General features: G+C 45.0%; 1 protein-coding gene across 9 annotated transcripts in view; it reads right to left on the bottom strand.

Annotated features, from left to right (window-relative positions):
• The window catches only part of CCDC88A (coiled-coil domain containing 88A), a 366,404-nt gene that overhangs the window by 43,272 nt on the left and 309,561 nt on the right, over window positions 1-13,571 (bottom strand). The gene's annotated exons all lie outside the window — the stretch shown is intronic.

The raw sequence follows: 13,571 nt of genomic DNA on the forward strand, positions 1-13,571 counted from the left end.
GCTGGATTCACTTTAACTAGCAGAGCAATCATAACTGTAATAGAAAAATATCTTACTAATATAGGAGTCAAGAAATTATTTTTGACCTAAACTCTTGACAGTGAATACCAAGATATATGTTACAAAAATAAAAATAAACAAATTTCCTCTGTTTTTGAGATGAGTTTTAAGGGTATTATTAAGTTGTTGCAGCAGAACACTGTGGCCCTGAAACAGCTTATTGCCAAGCAGACACTAAGAGAAGCTGAAGAAGCTTTAAAGTTCCTTTGGTGGATAGTTTCAATTATCCTTTCTGCAGGATCTTTTTGGGGAAAAAAACCATTCACAGCAGGAAATGGTGTCTTTTGCCAGGGATGCCACTGCTGCATTAACTATAGAGAAGATGAAGACGAAATCTCTGGGTTGTACTATAATGCACAATTTCTGGACTTGATGACTAAGCCTTTCCTATTGTTGGGTGTTTCCCATTCTTCCCTAATGATGTCCTTGAATGAGGAATTGAAGGGAGACAACTTGATTTTGGATAGAAGATTTAGCTTGCTTGTCTTCTTTCTCTCCTCATAGCGTCAAACATATCTAAGACCAAGAACCTTTCCGAATTCTTTAGTTAGGGATTATACTGTGAAGCTGAGAGTTCCCCTACTATGGAGATGGGTTTTTTTGTCTTTTACTTTTACTTTATTTTTGCTTTTAGAAGATCGATTTTCATCAACAGAGGATCTGTTCCTTTTCTTACAGACTTGTCTCCCCACAGCTTCACTGTGACTTAAGGTTTATGAGGCTATGGGGGAAATGGAGCAGATGTGGGGGAGAAGGCAGCTTTTTGCCCCCGTACTCATTATCCTCCAATATTAAAGAGGTAATGTTAAGAGTGCAAATCCTCCTTTTGTGAAGGACATTCAGATAAGCAGGCCAGACTCCTTACCTAGTGATTCAATTGCCTACTTATGCAGGGAGCTTCTTTTTAAAAAAAAAAAATGGATTGGACTGGAGGTTGGGGAATTTTTGGATTCAGCACTGAAGAATCTCTGTTTGGTGAGGAGGATCCAGTGTGCTCAGTCCATGGTATTGAAGAAGACTGACCTTTCTTTGTTGAGGTTTCTTTGGAGAAGTCTTGACCTGTGCATAGGGAGTGAAAGGCTCCAACATGGCCTTTTGAGCCCCTTCTCCTGGTAAGAAAGTGTCCACAGACTTTGAACTGCTATGGCATAGCTCTTCTGCAGCTCCTGAGAGCACCAGGAAACAAACCCTCAGGAAATTTTGATTTCCAAGGGACTAGGATAGGCTAGGACAGGGGTTCTCAAACTGGAGGTCGGGACCCCTGAGGGGTCGTGAGCTGTCAGACTCCACCCCAAACCCTGCTTTGCCTCCAGCATTTATAATGGTGTTAAATATATTAAAAAGTGTTTTTCCATTTATAAGGGGGGGTCGCATTCAGAGGCTTGGTATGTGAAAGGGGTCACTAGTACAAAAGTTTGAGAACCACTGGCTAGGAAAAGATTTTTCTCACTGATGTCTCTAAATAAGTTTTAAAAGCCAGGATGCTAATAAACAAAGGTAAAAACACTGAACTGCCACTCTATTAATACTATGCACACAGAGAATCTAGCTGTATGCCTAGAAGGAGACAGGACCCATCTTCAGAGCCCATGGACAAGTCTGAATGGCCTCTGGTATTTACAGGAAAAGAAACACAAACTCAAATATGTTGGACTGAAAGAGAAGTCAAAATCCAGGAAAAAAATTATTTGAAAAGTATTTTATAATCTTAAAATTTGAACTAGAGTTCCATTTTTCTAACATATCACCTATATTTAGTCAAGAAAATTGTCTAGCACCTTGCAATGTTAACACAGCCGAAAAAGTTCAGAGAGCTACATTTAAAAGTTTGCAGTACCAACATTTACAGTGACTCTCAGAAACCTGCATTTTTTAATGTTCTGATCTCCTGGTGATTTCTTAATTTCTATTCGGAATTAAATTGAATGACTAACTATCTATTTATTTCTCTATACATCCCATGCTCACTATCACCAATAGACTCTTTAAAATAATTCCTGCTAAGATGAAGTGGAATTTTGTCTCCATGGATATAATGAATATGATGTAATGACACTGAGAAGGAATTATATCCCATGATAGTTTATTTCAGTCCAGTCACATCTTGCTTGCAGTAATAAAAAGCTAAACTGTGGCCTATCTTGTGTGACAGTACAAGGGAGTAACAGAGTGTTGTAATATTTGGGCCTCCAAATTCACCTTAATTATGATGAGTTCAACTGTGAGAAGCGAGTTAAAGTTTATAAAATATCACAATAACCTGTAACAAGAAATGTTGATGGAAAAAGGTAAAAAGGGAGACAGAAAGACTAAATTAGTCCACACAAAAAAGGCCTACTTTCAAAGACTGGGTTAAAATCATGCCTAGTAAACAAGAGAAATGTGGAACCAGAAATCAATGGACCAAAACTGATGTGTCAGAAATAAGATTAATTAATAAACAAAATAACAAGGGGATGGGTTATTCCACTCATCATTCCCTTTTGAGGTTTTTAAAAAGAAAAAACTTGGGGGAAAAAAATTAGCAGGAGGCAACTGCTGGCTGGGAGATGAGTGGACAGGAAAGGAGCAACTTCACCATCATGGCTGCCACTCTACTGTCTCCTGGGACCTCAGGATCCATTGTGTCATTGTTGGGCCTTTGTCATCCTAAACCCAAGAGATGTCCTGACCAGAGTGGGTCAGAGACAGAGGGATCCAGATGACATTGCCATCTCCACCTTTACTGGCTCCAGCTAAATCCCAATCACCACCTGGGATATGACACTGTCTTATCCATTCCCCCCCAGTAGGTCCTTTTTCTCCTCCACTTTATTCCTTCTCTTTCCTATCACTCACCTTTTCCTTCTGTCTAATAACAACCTGTTTTATTTGGTCACAACTGTATTTTGCAACACTGATGTAATCCAGTGACCAGAGAGGCAACTAAAAGCAATGCCCTAAACCAGGGGTGGGCAAACTATGGCCCATGGCCCACATCTGGCCTGTCAGACCATTTAATCTGGCCCTCAGCTCCAGCTGGGGACTGGGGTCAGGTGCTTGCCCCGGTCTGTGCGGCTCCCAGGAAGCAGCCGGCATGACCCACCTCCGGCTCCTACATAGTATGCGGAGGCATGGCCAGGCGGCTCTGCTGTTGGCCCGCCCACAGGTGCCGCCCTCACAACTCCCATTGGCTACAGTTCCCAGCCAATGGGAGCTGCAGGGGTGGCGCCTGTGGACTGGGCAGCGCGCAGAGCCACCTGGCCGTGCCTCGGAGCCAGATGGGGGACATGCTTCTGGGAGCTGCTTGCAGTAAGTACCGCCCGGAGCCTGCACCCCTGAGCACCCCCCCAAACTCCTGCCACAGCCCTGATCCCCCTCCCAGCCTCCAAACCCCTCAATCCCAGAACCAGAGCCCCCTCTTGTACCCCAAGCCCCTCATCCCCAGCCCCACCTCAGAGCCCTCACCCCCCGGTGCCCCAACAGCCTGCCCCCTTCCTGATCCCCCTCCCACCCTCAGAATCCCTCCATCCCAGCCTGGAGCCCCCTCCTGTACCCCAAACCCCTCATCCCCAGCCCCACCCCAGAGCCCTCACCCCCCCAACCTGGAGCCCCCTCCCGCACTCTGAACTCCTCATTTCTGGCTGCAACCCCAGCTGGAGCCCTCATCCCCTCCTGCACCCCTACCCCCAATTTCATGAGCATTCATGGCCCGCCATACAATTTCCATACGCCAATGTGGCCCTCAGGCCGAAAAGTTTGCCCACCCCTGCCCTAAACAGCCCTATGCTGGTACAAGTTTGCCAGATCTCGGAGTGGCTATTAAGACCAAATGCCATGAATGTGTTTTCCGGCAGTGAGGTTACAAGTGACTGAACATGAAAGACAGAAGTTGCATTTTCTCTAGTTGTGGTTCTTTTCTCTCCCTTTTTGTGTGTTTGTCTCGTTTTGTTTTCTCGGAAACAGGTTCAGACTTTTACAATAGCAACAATAACAACTCCTCCAGCTGAGCTCAATCAACTTTCATTCTTTTCTCCATAAAAAGGGCTGTCAAGCAATTAAATAAAAATTATTGTAATGTTAAACAATAATAAAATACCTTTTATTTACATATTTTTGGATATTTTCTACATTTTCAAATATACTGATTTCAATTACAACACACAATACAAAGTGTACAGTGCTCACTTTATATTTATTTTTGATTACAAATATTTGCACTGTAAAAAACAAAATAAATTGTATTTTTCAATTCACCTAATACAAGTACTGTACTGCAATCTTTTTATCATGAAAGTTGAACTTTCAAATGTAGAATTAAGTACAAAAAACTCCACCTGGATTCAAAAATAAAAACGTAAAACTTTAGAGTCTACAAGTCCACTCAGTCCTACTTCTTATTCAGCCAATTGTGCCGACAAGCAAGTCTGTTCACATTTGCAGGAGATAATACTGCCTGCTTCTTATTTACAATGTCATGTGAAAGTGAGAACAGGCGTTCGCATGGCACTGTTGTAGCCAGCATTGCAAGATAATTACAAAAAGAAAAGGAGTACTTGTGGCACCTTAGAGACTAACCAATTTATTTGAGCATGAGCTTTCGTGAGCTACAGCTCACTTCATCGGATGCATACCGTGGAAACTGCAGCAGACTTTATATACACACAGAGAATATGAAACAATACCTCCTCCCACCCCACTGTCCTGCTGGTAATAGCTTATCTAAAGTGATCATCAGGTTGGGCCATTTCCAGCACAAATCCAGGTTTTCTCACCCTCCACCCCCCCACTCTCCACCTCCCCACTTGGAGAGTGGTCAGTTTGGATGAGCTATTACCAGCAGGAGAGTGAGTTTGTGTGTGTATGGGGGTGGGGGTGTGTGTGTGAGAAAACCTGGATTTGTGCTGGAAATGGCCCACCTTGATTATCATGCACATTGTAGGGAGAATGGTCACTTTGGATGAGCTATTGCCAGCAGGATAGTGAGTTTGTGTGTGTGGTTTTTGGGAGGGGGGTGAGGGGGTGAGAGAACCTGGATTTGTGTAGGAAATGGCCCAACTTGATTATCATGCACATTGTGTAAAGAGTTGTCACTTTGGATGGGCTATCACCAGCAGGAGAGTGAATTTGTGTGTGGGGGGTGGAGGGTGAGAAAACCTGGATTTGTGCTGGAAATGGCCCAACCTGATGATCACTTTAGATAAGCTATTACCAGCAGGACAGTGGGGTGGGAGGAGGTATTGTTTCATATTCTCTGTGTGTATATAAAGTCTGCTGCAGTTTCCACAGTATACATCTGATGAAGTGAGCTGTAGCTCACGAAAGCTCATGCTCAAATAAATTGGTTAGTCTCTAAGGTGCCACAAGTCCTCCTTTTCTTTTTGCGAATACAGACTAACACGGCTGTTACTCTGAAACAAGATAATTACGTGTCAGATGCGCTAAAGATTCATATATACCTTCATACTTCAACCACCATTCCAGAGGACATGCATCCATGCTGATGACGGGTTCTGCTCAATAACAATACAAAGCAGTGTGGACCAACGCATGTTCATTTTCAACATCTGAATCAGATGCCACTAGCAGAAGGCTGATTTTCTTTTTTGGTGGTTTGGGTTCTGTAGTTTCCGCATCGGAGCGTTGCTCTTTTAAGACTTCTGAAAGCATGGTCCACACCTTGTCCCTTTCACATTTTGAAAGGCACTTCAGATTCTTAAACTCTGGATCGAGTGCTATCTTTAGAAATCTCACACTGGTACCTTTGTGTTTTGTCAAATATGTAGAGAAACTGTTCTTAAAACGAACAACATGTGCTGGGTCATCATCTGAGACTGCTATAACATGAAATACATGGCAGAATGCGGATAAAACAGAGCAGAAGTCATACAGTTCTCCCCCAAGTAGTTCAGTCACAAATTTAATTAACACATTTTTTTAACGAGTGTCATCAGCATGGAAGCATGTCCTCTGGAATGGTGGCCAAAGCATGAAGGCGCATATGAAAGTTTAGCATATCTGGCACACAAATACCTTGCAACGCCAGCTACAAAAGTGCCATGCGAATGCTTGTTCTCACTTTCTGGTGACACCATAAATAAGAAGCAGGCAGCATTATCCCCCGTAAATGTAAACAAACTTGTTTATCTTAGCGATTGGCTGAACAAAAAGCAGGACTGAGTGGACTGTAGGCTCTAAAGTTTTACATTTTTTTGGTTTTTAAGTGCAGGTATGTAACAAAAAAAATCTACATTTGTAAGTTGCACTTTCACGATAAAGAGATTAAAGTACAGTACTTGTATGAGGTGAACTAAAAGTACTATTTCTTTTATCATTTTTACAGTGCAAATATTTGTAATAAAATAATAATATAAAGAGCACTGTACACTTTGTATTCTGTGTTGTAACTGAAATCAATATATTTGAAAAAGTAGAAAAACATCCAAAAATATTTAATAAATTTCAGTTGGTATTCTATGATTTAAGGAGTCAGGTCAGGCTATACCTGACACCGTACTGAAAGTAGATGGTACTACCTGCAGCTCATCAAACCCACTGCCTTGTGGGTGAATTCAGGAGTAATGTAAGGCTATGAGACTAAACTCAGATAGAAAATCTGAAGTGGAGCCCCAAAGGCGATCAGGTACTAATATTTTAGTATCTTTTCGGCAACTCCTGCAGTGGATTGGGTACCAGAAGTATTGGTTCTTCCTCTCCGCTGGATTTTACCGGTGATGCCAAGAGGGAGGTCCTGATGCATGGGCAACTCAGGGCCTCCATATCATCCGCCCAGGCTCGCACTCTGGAGAGGTACTCCAGCTTTGCCTTGAGTGTCGACACAACTTGGGAGGCAGCAGTCAATGGTTCACAGAATCATAGAATCATAGAATATCAGGGTTGGAAGGGACCCCTGAAGGTCATCTAGTCCAACCCCCTGCTCAAAGCAGGACCAATTCCCAGTTAAATCATCCCAGCCAGGGCTTTGTCAAGCCTGACCTTAAAAACCTCTAAGGACGGAGATTCTACCACCTCCCTAGGTAACGCATTCCAGTGTTTCACCACCCTCTTAGTGAAAAAGTTTTTCCTAATATCCAATCTAAACCTCCCCCCCTGCAACTTGAGACCATTACTCCTCGTTCTGTCATCTGCTACCATTGAGAACAGTCTAGAGCCATCCTCTTTGGAACCCCCTTTCAGGTAGTTGAAAGCAGCTATCAAATCCCCCCCTCATTCTTCTCTTCTGCAGGCTAAACAATCCCAGCTCCCTCAGCCTCTCCTCATAAGTCATGTGTTCTAGACCCCTAATCATTTTTGTTGCCCTTCGCTGGACTCTCTCCAATTTATCCACATCCTTCTTGTAGTGTGGGGCCCAAAACTGGACACAGTACTCCAGATGAGGCCTCACCAATGTCGAATAGAGGGGAACGATCACATCCCTCGATCTGCTCGCTATGCCCCTACTTATACATCCCAAAATGCCATTGGCCTTCTTGGCAACAAGGGCACACTGCTGACTCATATCCAGCTTCTCGTCCACTGTCACCCCTAGTCCTTTTCCGCAGAACTGCTGCCTAGCCATTCGGTCCCTAGTCTGTAGCGGTGCATTGGATTCTTCCATCCTAAGTGCAGGACCCTGCACTTATCCTTATTGAACCTCATCAGATTTCTTTTGGCCCAATCCTCCAATTTGTCTAGGTCCTTCTGTATCCTATCCCTCCCCTCCAGCGTATCTACGACTCCTCCCAGTTTAGTATCATCCGCAAATTTGCTGAGAGTGCAATCCACACCATCCTCCAGATCATTTATGAAGATATTGAACAAAACCGGCCCCAGGACCGACCCTTGGGGCACTCCACTTGATACCGGCTGCCAACTAGACATGGAGCCATTGATCACTACCCGTTGAGCCCGACAATCTAGCCAGCTTTCTACCCACCTTATAGTGCATTCATCCAGCCCATACTTCCTTAACTTGCTGACAAGAATACTGTGGGAGACCGTGTCAAAAGCTTTGCTAAAGTCAAGAAACAATACATCCACTGCTTTCCCTTCATCCACAGAACCAGTAATCTCATCATAAAAGGCGATTAGATTAGTCAGGCATCACCTTCCCTTGGTGAATCCATGCTGGCTGTTCCTGATCACTTTCCTCTCATGCAAGTGCTTCAGGATTGATTCTTTGAGGACCTGCTCCATGATTTTTCCAGGGACTGAGGTGAGGCTGACTGGCCTGTAGTTCCCAGGATCCTCCTTCTTCCCTTTTTTAAAGATTGGCACTACATTAGCCTTTTTCCAGTCATCCGGGACTTCCCCCGATTGCCATGAGTTTTCAAAGATAATGGCCAATGGCTCTGCAATCACAGCCGCCAATTCCTTCAGCACTCTCGGATGCAACTCGTCCGGCCCCATGGACTTGTGCACATCCAGCTTTTCTAAATAGTCCCTAACCACCTCTATCTCCACAGAGGGCTGGCCATCTCTTCCCCATGTTGTGATGCCCAGCACAGCAGTCTGGGAGCTGACCTTGTTAGTGAAAACAGAGGCAAAAAAAGTATTGAGTACATTAGCTTTTTCCACATCCTCTGTCACTAGGTTGCCTCCCTCATTCAGTAAGGGGCCCACACTTTCCTTGGCTTTCTTCTTGTTGCCAACATACCTGAAAAAACCCTTCTTGTTAGTCTTGACATCTCTCGCTAGCTGCAGCTCCAGGTGCGATTTGGCCCTCCTGATTTCATTCCTACATGCCCGAGCAATATTTTTATACTCTTCCCTGGTCATATGTCCAACCTTCCACTTCTTGTAAGCTTCTTTTTTATGTTTAAGATCCTGCCATATTTACTATTCTTTCGACTCATTGGGATGGTTTGTCCCTGTAACCTCAACAGGGATTCCTTGAAATACAGCCAGTTCTCCTGGACTCCTTTCCTCTTCAAGTTAGTCCCCCAGGGGATCCTACCCATCCGTTCCCTGAGGGAGTCGAAGTCTGCTTTCCTGAAGTCCAGGGTCCGTATCCTGCTGCTTACCTTTCTTCCCTGCGTCAGGATCCTGAACTCAACCAACTCATGGTCACTGCCTCCCAGATTCCCATCCACTTTTGCTTCCCCCACTAATTCTACCCGGTTTGTGAGCAGCAGGTCAAGAAAAGCGCCCCCCCTAGTTGGCTCCTCTAGCACTTGCGCCAGGAAATTGTCCCCTACGCTTTCCAAAAACTTCCTGGATTGTCTATGCACCGCTGTATTGCTCTCCCAGCAGATATCAGGAAAATTAAAGTCACCCATGAGAATCAGGGCATGCGATCTAGTAGCTTCCGTGAGCTGCCGGAAGAAAGCCTCATCTACCTCATCCCCCTGGTCCGGTGGTCTATAGCAGACTCCCACCACTACATCACTCTTGTTGCACACACTTCTAAACGTAATCCAGAGACACTCAGGTTTTTCTACAGTTTCGTACCGGAGCTCTGAGCAGTCATACTGCTCCCTTACATACAGTGCTACTCCCCCACCTTTTCTGCCCTGCCTGTCCTTCCTGAACAGTTTATAACCATCCATGACAGTACTCCAGTCATGTGAGTTATCCCACCAAGTCTCTGTTATTCCAATCACGTCATAGTTCCTTGACATTACCAGGACCTCCAGTTCTCCCTGCTTGTTTCCAAGGCTTTGTGCATTCGTATATAAGCACTTGAGATAACCTGTTGATCGCCCCTCATTCCCAGTATGAGGCAGGAGCCCTCCCCTCACAGACATTCCTGCCTGTGCTTCCTCCCGGTATCCCGCTTTCCCACTTACCTCAGGGCTTTGGTCTCCTTCCCCCAGTGAACCTAGTTTAAAGCCCTCCTCACTAGGTTAGCCAGCCTGCTGGCAAAGATGCTCTTCCCTCTCTTCGTAAGATGGAGCCCGTCTCTGCCCAGCACTCCTCCTTCATGGAAAACCATCCCATGGTCAAAGAATCCAAAGCCTTCTCTCCGACACCATCTGCGTAGCCATTCGTTGACTTTGACGATTCGACGGTCCCTACCCAGGCCTTTTCCTTCCACGGGGAGGATGGACGAGAACACCACTTGCGCTAAGCTCTTACTTGATTGGTGTAGAGTTGAGCACCAGGGGCTGTCTCCAGCGGTTGGAGAGATCATCATATCTCACTAGACAACCACTGCTCGCCATAAAGCTGGGCAGGCCCCAGACAATAGGGTGTTGTCTTGCCACAGTCTGCCTGCTTCAATGGGTGCTTGGAGCTTAGAGTTTTATAACTTGACAAGTGGACTGTAATCAATGCACCAGGCAAGTCAAGTAAAAGAAAGAAAACATCCTTAAAGACAAGGTGCTGGAATGTTCGCACCATGACAACTGGATTATCTGAGGACCTTCAACAGATTAACGATGTACGTAAAACTGCCATGATCAATGACTCAATGTGGATATTGCATCCCTCCAAGAAACAAGGCTAGCCTCAAGCGGATCTCTCAGAGAAAAAGACTACACATTTTTCTGGCAGGGGAAAAGCTCAGAAGAAACACGAGAGCATGGAGTGGGATTTGCCATTAAGAACTCACTTCTGGAGGTGAGTGAGCCACCTACAAATGGATCAGAGAGAATTTTGGCACTACGCTTGTTCACATCTGAGGGTCCAGTCAACCTTGTGAGCGAGTATGCCCCAACACTCTCCTCGTCTTCTGACATCAAGGACCAGTTCTACAACCAGTTGAACACCACCACCAGCAAGATTCCAAAACACGAATATGTTTTCCTGGTAGGGGAGTTTAATGTGAAGCTGGGAGCAGATCATGAAGCATGGACAAACTGTCTTGGTCAACACAGAATTGGTAAGATGAATGGAAACGGTCAGAGACTGCTAGAATTCTGTTCCTATTACGACCTCTGTGTAACAAACTCTATTCTTCCAGACAAAGTCGCAAAGAAGTGTCTTGGAAACATCCCAGATCTGGCCACTGGCACCAACTGGATCTTACCATTACAAGGTGTGCTAACCTTAACATCGTCCTCATTTCCCACAGTTATCAAAGTGCTGATTGTGACACAGATCACTCTCTGGTATATAGCAAGGTCAGACTTAAACCAAAGAAGATATATAGATCTAAAGTAAAAGGATATCCTTGTATTAACCTCAGTGCCATAGTGGACCAAGAAAAGTCACAGCAGTACAAGAACATACTACAACAATCTCTTGACACCAGTAACTGTGCCACAAGCACCCAGCTGACATGGGAGCAACTGAAGAACACAATCCACGATGCAGCTTTGTCAGTCTTTGGGAAGAAGGAAAACAAGACCAACAACTGGTTTGACACATATTCCAGTGTGTTGACACCAGTTATAGAGGTCAAACATAGAGCCCAAACGAACTACAAGAGAGACTCAAATGAAAAAACCTTACAAACATAGAAGTGGCAAGAACCAAGGTACAACAAACTGCTTGACGCTGTCCCAATGACTATTGGCTGCACTTATGTGAAAGCATCCAAATAGCAGCTGATGCAGGCAACACCAGAAACATATACAATGGAATCAAGAAAGCCTTGGGTCCAACTTTAAAGAAGACAGCCCCACTGAAATCAACAACAGGGGGAAAATCAACGAGAACTAGGGGTCACCAAATGAAATTAATAGGCAGCAGGTTTAGAACAAAGAAAAGGAAGCATTTCTTCACACAACGCACAGCCAACCTGTGGAACTCTTTGCCAGAGGATGTTGTGAAGGCCAAGACTATAACAGGGTTCAAAAAAGAACTAGATAAATTAATGGAGGATAGGTCCATCAATGGTTATTAGCCAGGATGGGCAGGGATGGTATCTCTAGCCTCTGTTTGCCAGAATGAGTGACAGGGAATGGATCACTTGATGATTACCTGTTCTGTTCATTCCCTCTATGTCACCTGGCATTGACCACTGTCAGAAGACAGGATACTGGGCTAGATGGACCTTTGGTCTGACCCAATATGGGCGTTCTTAAGTTCCACTGCGCTTGGTTATGTCACTGTAAATGGCCTCCAGGAGATGTCGCACAATGACAGAGGAGGCTGTGCAGTCCTAGCTCTGCTCCAGCTGAAGGAACTCTGATATCTGTGGTCAGATTTCTTGTGGCATGTTGGATAAGGGCTATGAATGGGACACACATCAGTGCTATGTGAAGATAAAGGAGCTGATGCAGGCATACCAGAAGGCAAGGGAGTCAAACCGTATCTCTCATCCTCAGCGGTGACCCCACCTCTACCGCCAAGAGCCTGGTGGATACTTCCGCAGGGCTAGAGACAGCGGACAGCAGACTCAACCCCAAGGATGAAGTCATGGATGAGGAGGTCAAGTTGGAGGACAATGTGGAGCATGAAGCAGGGTCATCCAGTGGCACGGCGAGTAAGGGCCTCTTTTCTAGTCCAGAAGAGTCTAGCCAGTCACAGCAGTCTGTCTCTGGTGTGCATAATGCAGGACAGGAAAACTCTGGTAAGTGATCTTGTTGAGTTGATGCTGCTCGGTTATATGAGGTAGAGCTGTCCTTTGCTTTGTATATTCTAGAAGTGGATGAAGGGGTAGAAATGTACAAGACTAGCTGTGTTTGCATGTGCTTCACATTCTCTGTGCAGCTAAGCAGTGCGGTGGAACAGTGTGTTAATGCACACTGAGATTTCACAAGAATCTTCCACAGAGAACTTTAGGAAACTTTCTTGGAGGTACTCGCCAATCCTATGCCAAAGGTTCCTTGGCAGAGCTGCTCTATTCCTTTCCACGTTGTAGGAAACTTTCCCCGTCAATCACAACCTTTTGTGCAGGGACCAAAGTGGCATACAAGCAAGCAGCAATGGGACCTGGTCTGAAGCCACACGCATGCATGAGATGCTTACCCTCAGGAGTGATATATCAGCTTCAGTGACCCCCACCTGTGGAAAATGGTGGCAGAATTTAAAGTATTGTCCCTAGTCACCTGCAGTGATCCCCTTAAAAAAACATTGAGATCCTTTGCCTCATCTTGAGTGGCACCCCTTGGCTGAACTCACCATGTTTAGGGTGTTTGCCGAGCTGTGTGCTTGCCAAGGGACAGTGAGAAACTGATTTGTATTTAAAAAGAGGTGCATTTTACTATAATGATTCGATGCTGTGCATGCACTATCATGCTTTTGTTTATTTTTTCTTGTGCTTCTGCTTCAGGGGAACCCCTTACACATTGCTGGGGTGCCTCAGCCAGATAAGGAAACAACCAAGAAGGAGCAAGGACAACATGTTTCAAGAGGTTCTCCAATCCTCAGAGGCTGAAAAACAAGAATGCAGGGCATGGAGAGAGATGTTAAAAGAAAATTATAAAAAAAGACACAAAAAGGAGAGCCAGGAGTGAACTTTAATGGGCCAGGAGCGGATGATAAAAGTGATGGAGGAGCAAACGGAGATGTTGAAGTCCCTAATCATGCTGTAGGCAGCATTCTTGTGTGCTCAGCCCCCCCATGCAGCCGATACAGAACTACTTTCCATGCCCTCCCCAAACTCCTCCCACACATTCCTTGCAACTTTCCGGCTTATCTTGGTA

This window comes from Caretta caretta, chromosome 3 (genome assembly GCF_965140235.1).
Source record: "Caretta caretta isolate rCarCar2 chromosome 3, rCarCar1.hap1, whole genome shotgun sequence".
Classification (NCBI taxonomy): domain Eukaryota; kingdom Metazoa; phylum Chordata; order Testudines; family Cheloniidae; genus Caretta; species Caretta caretta.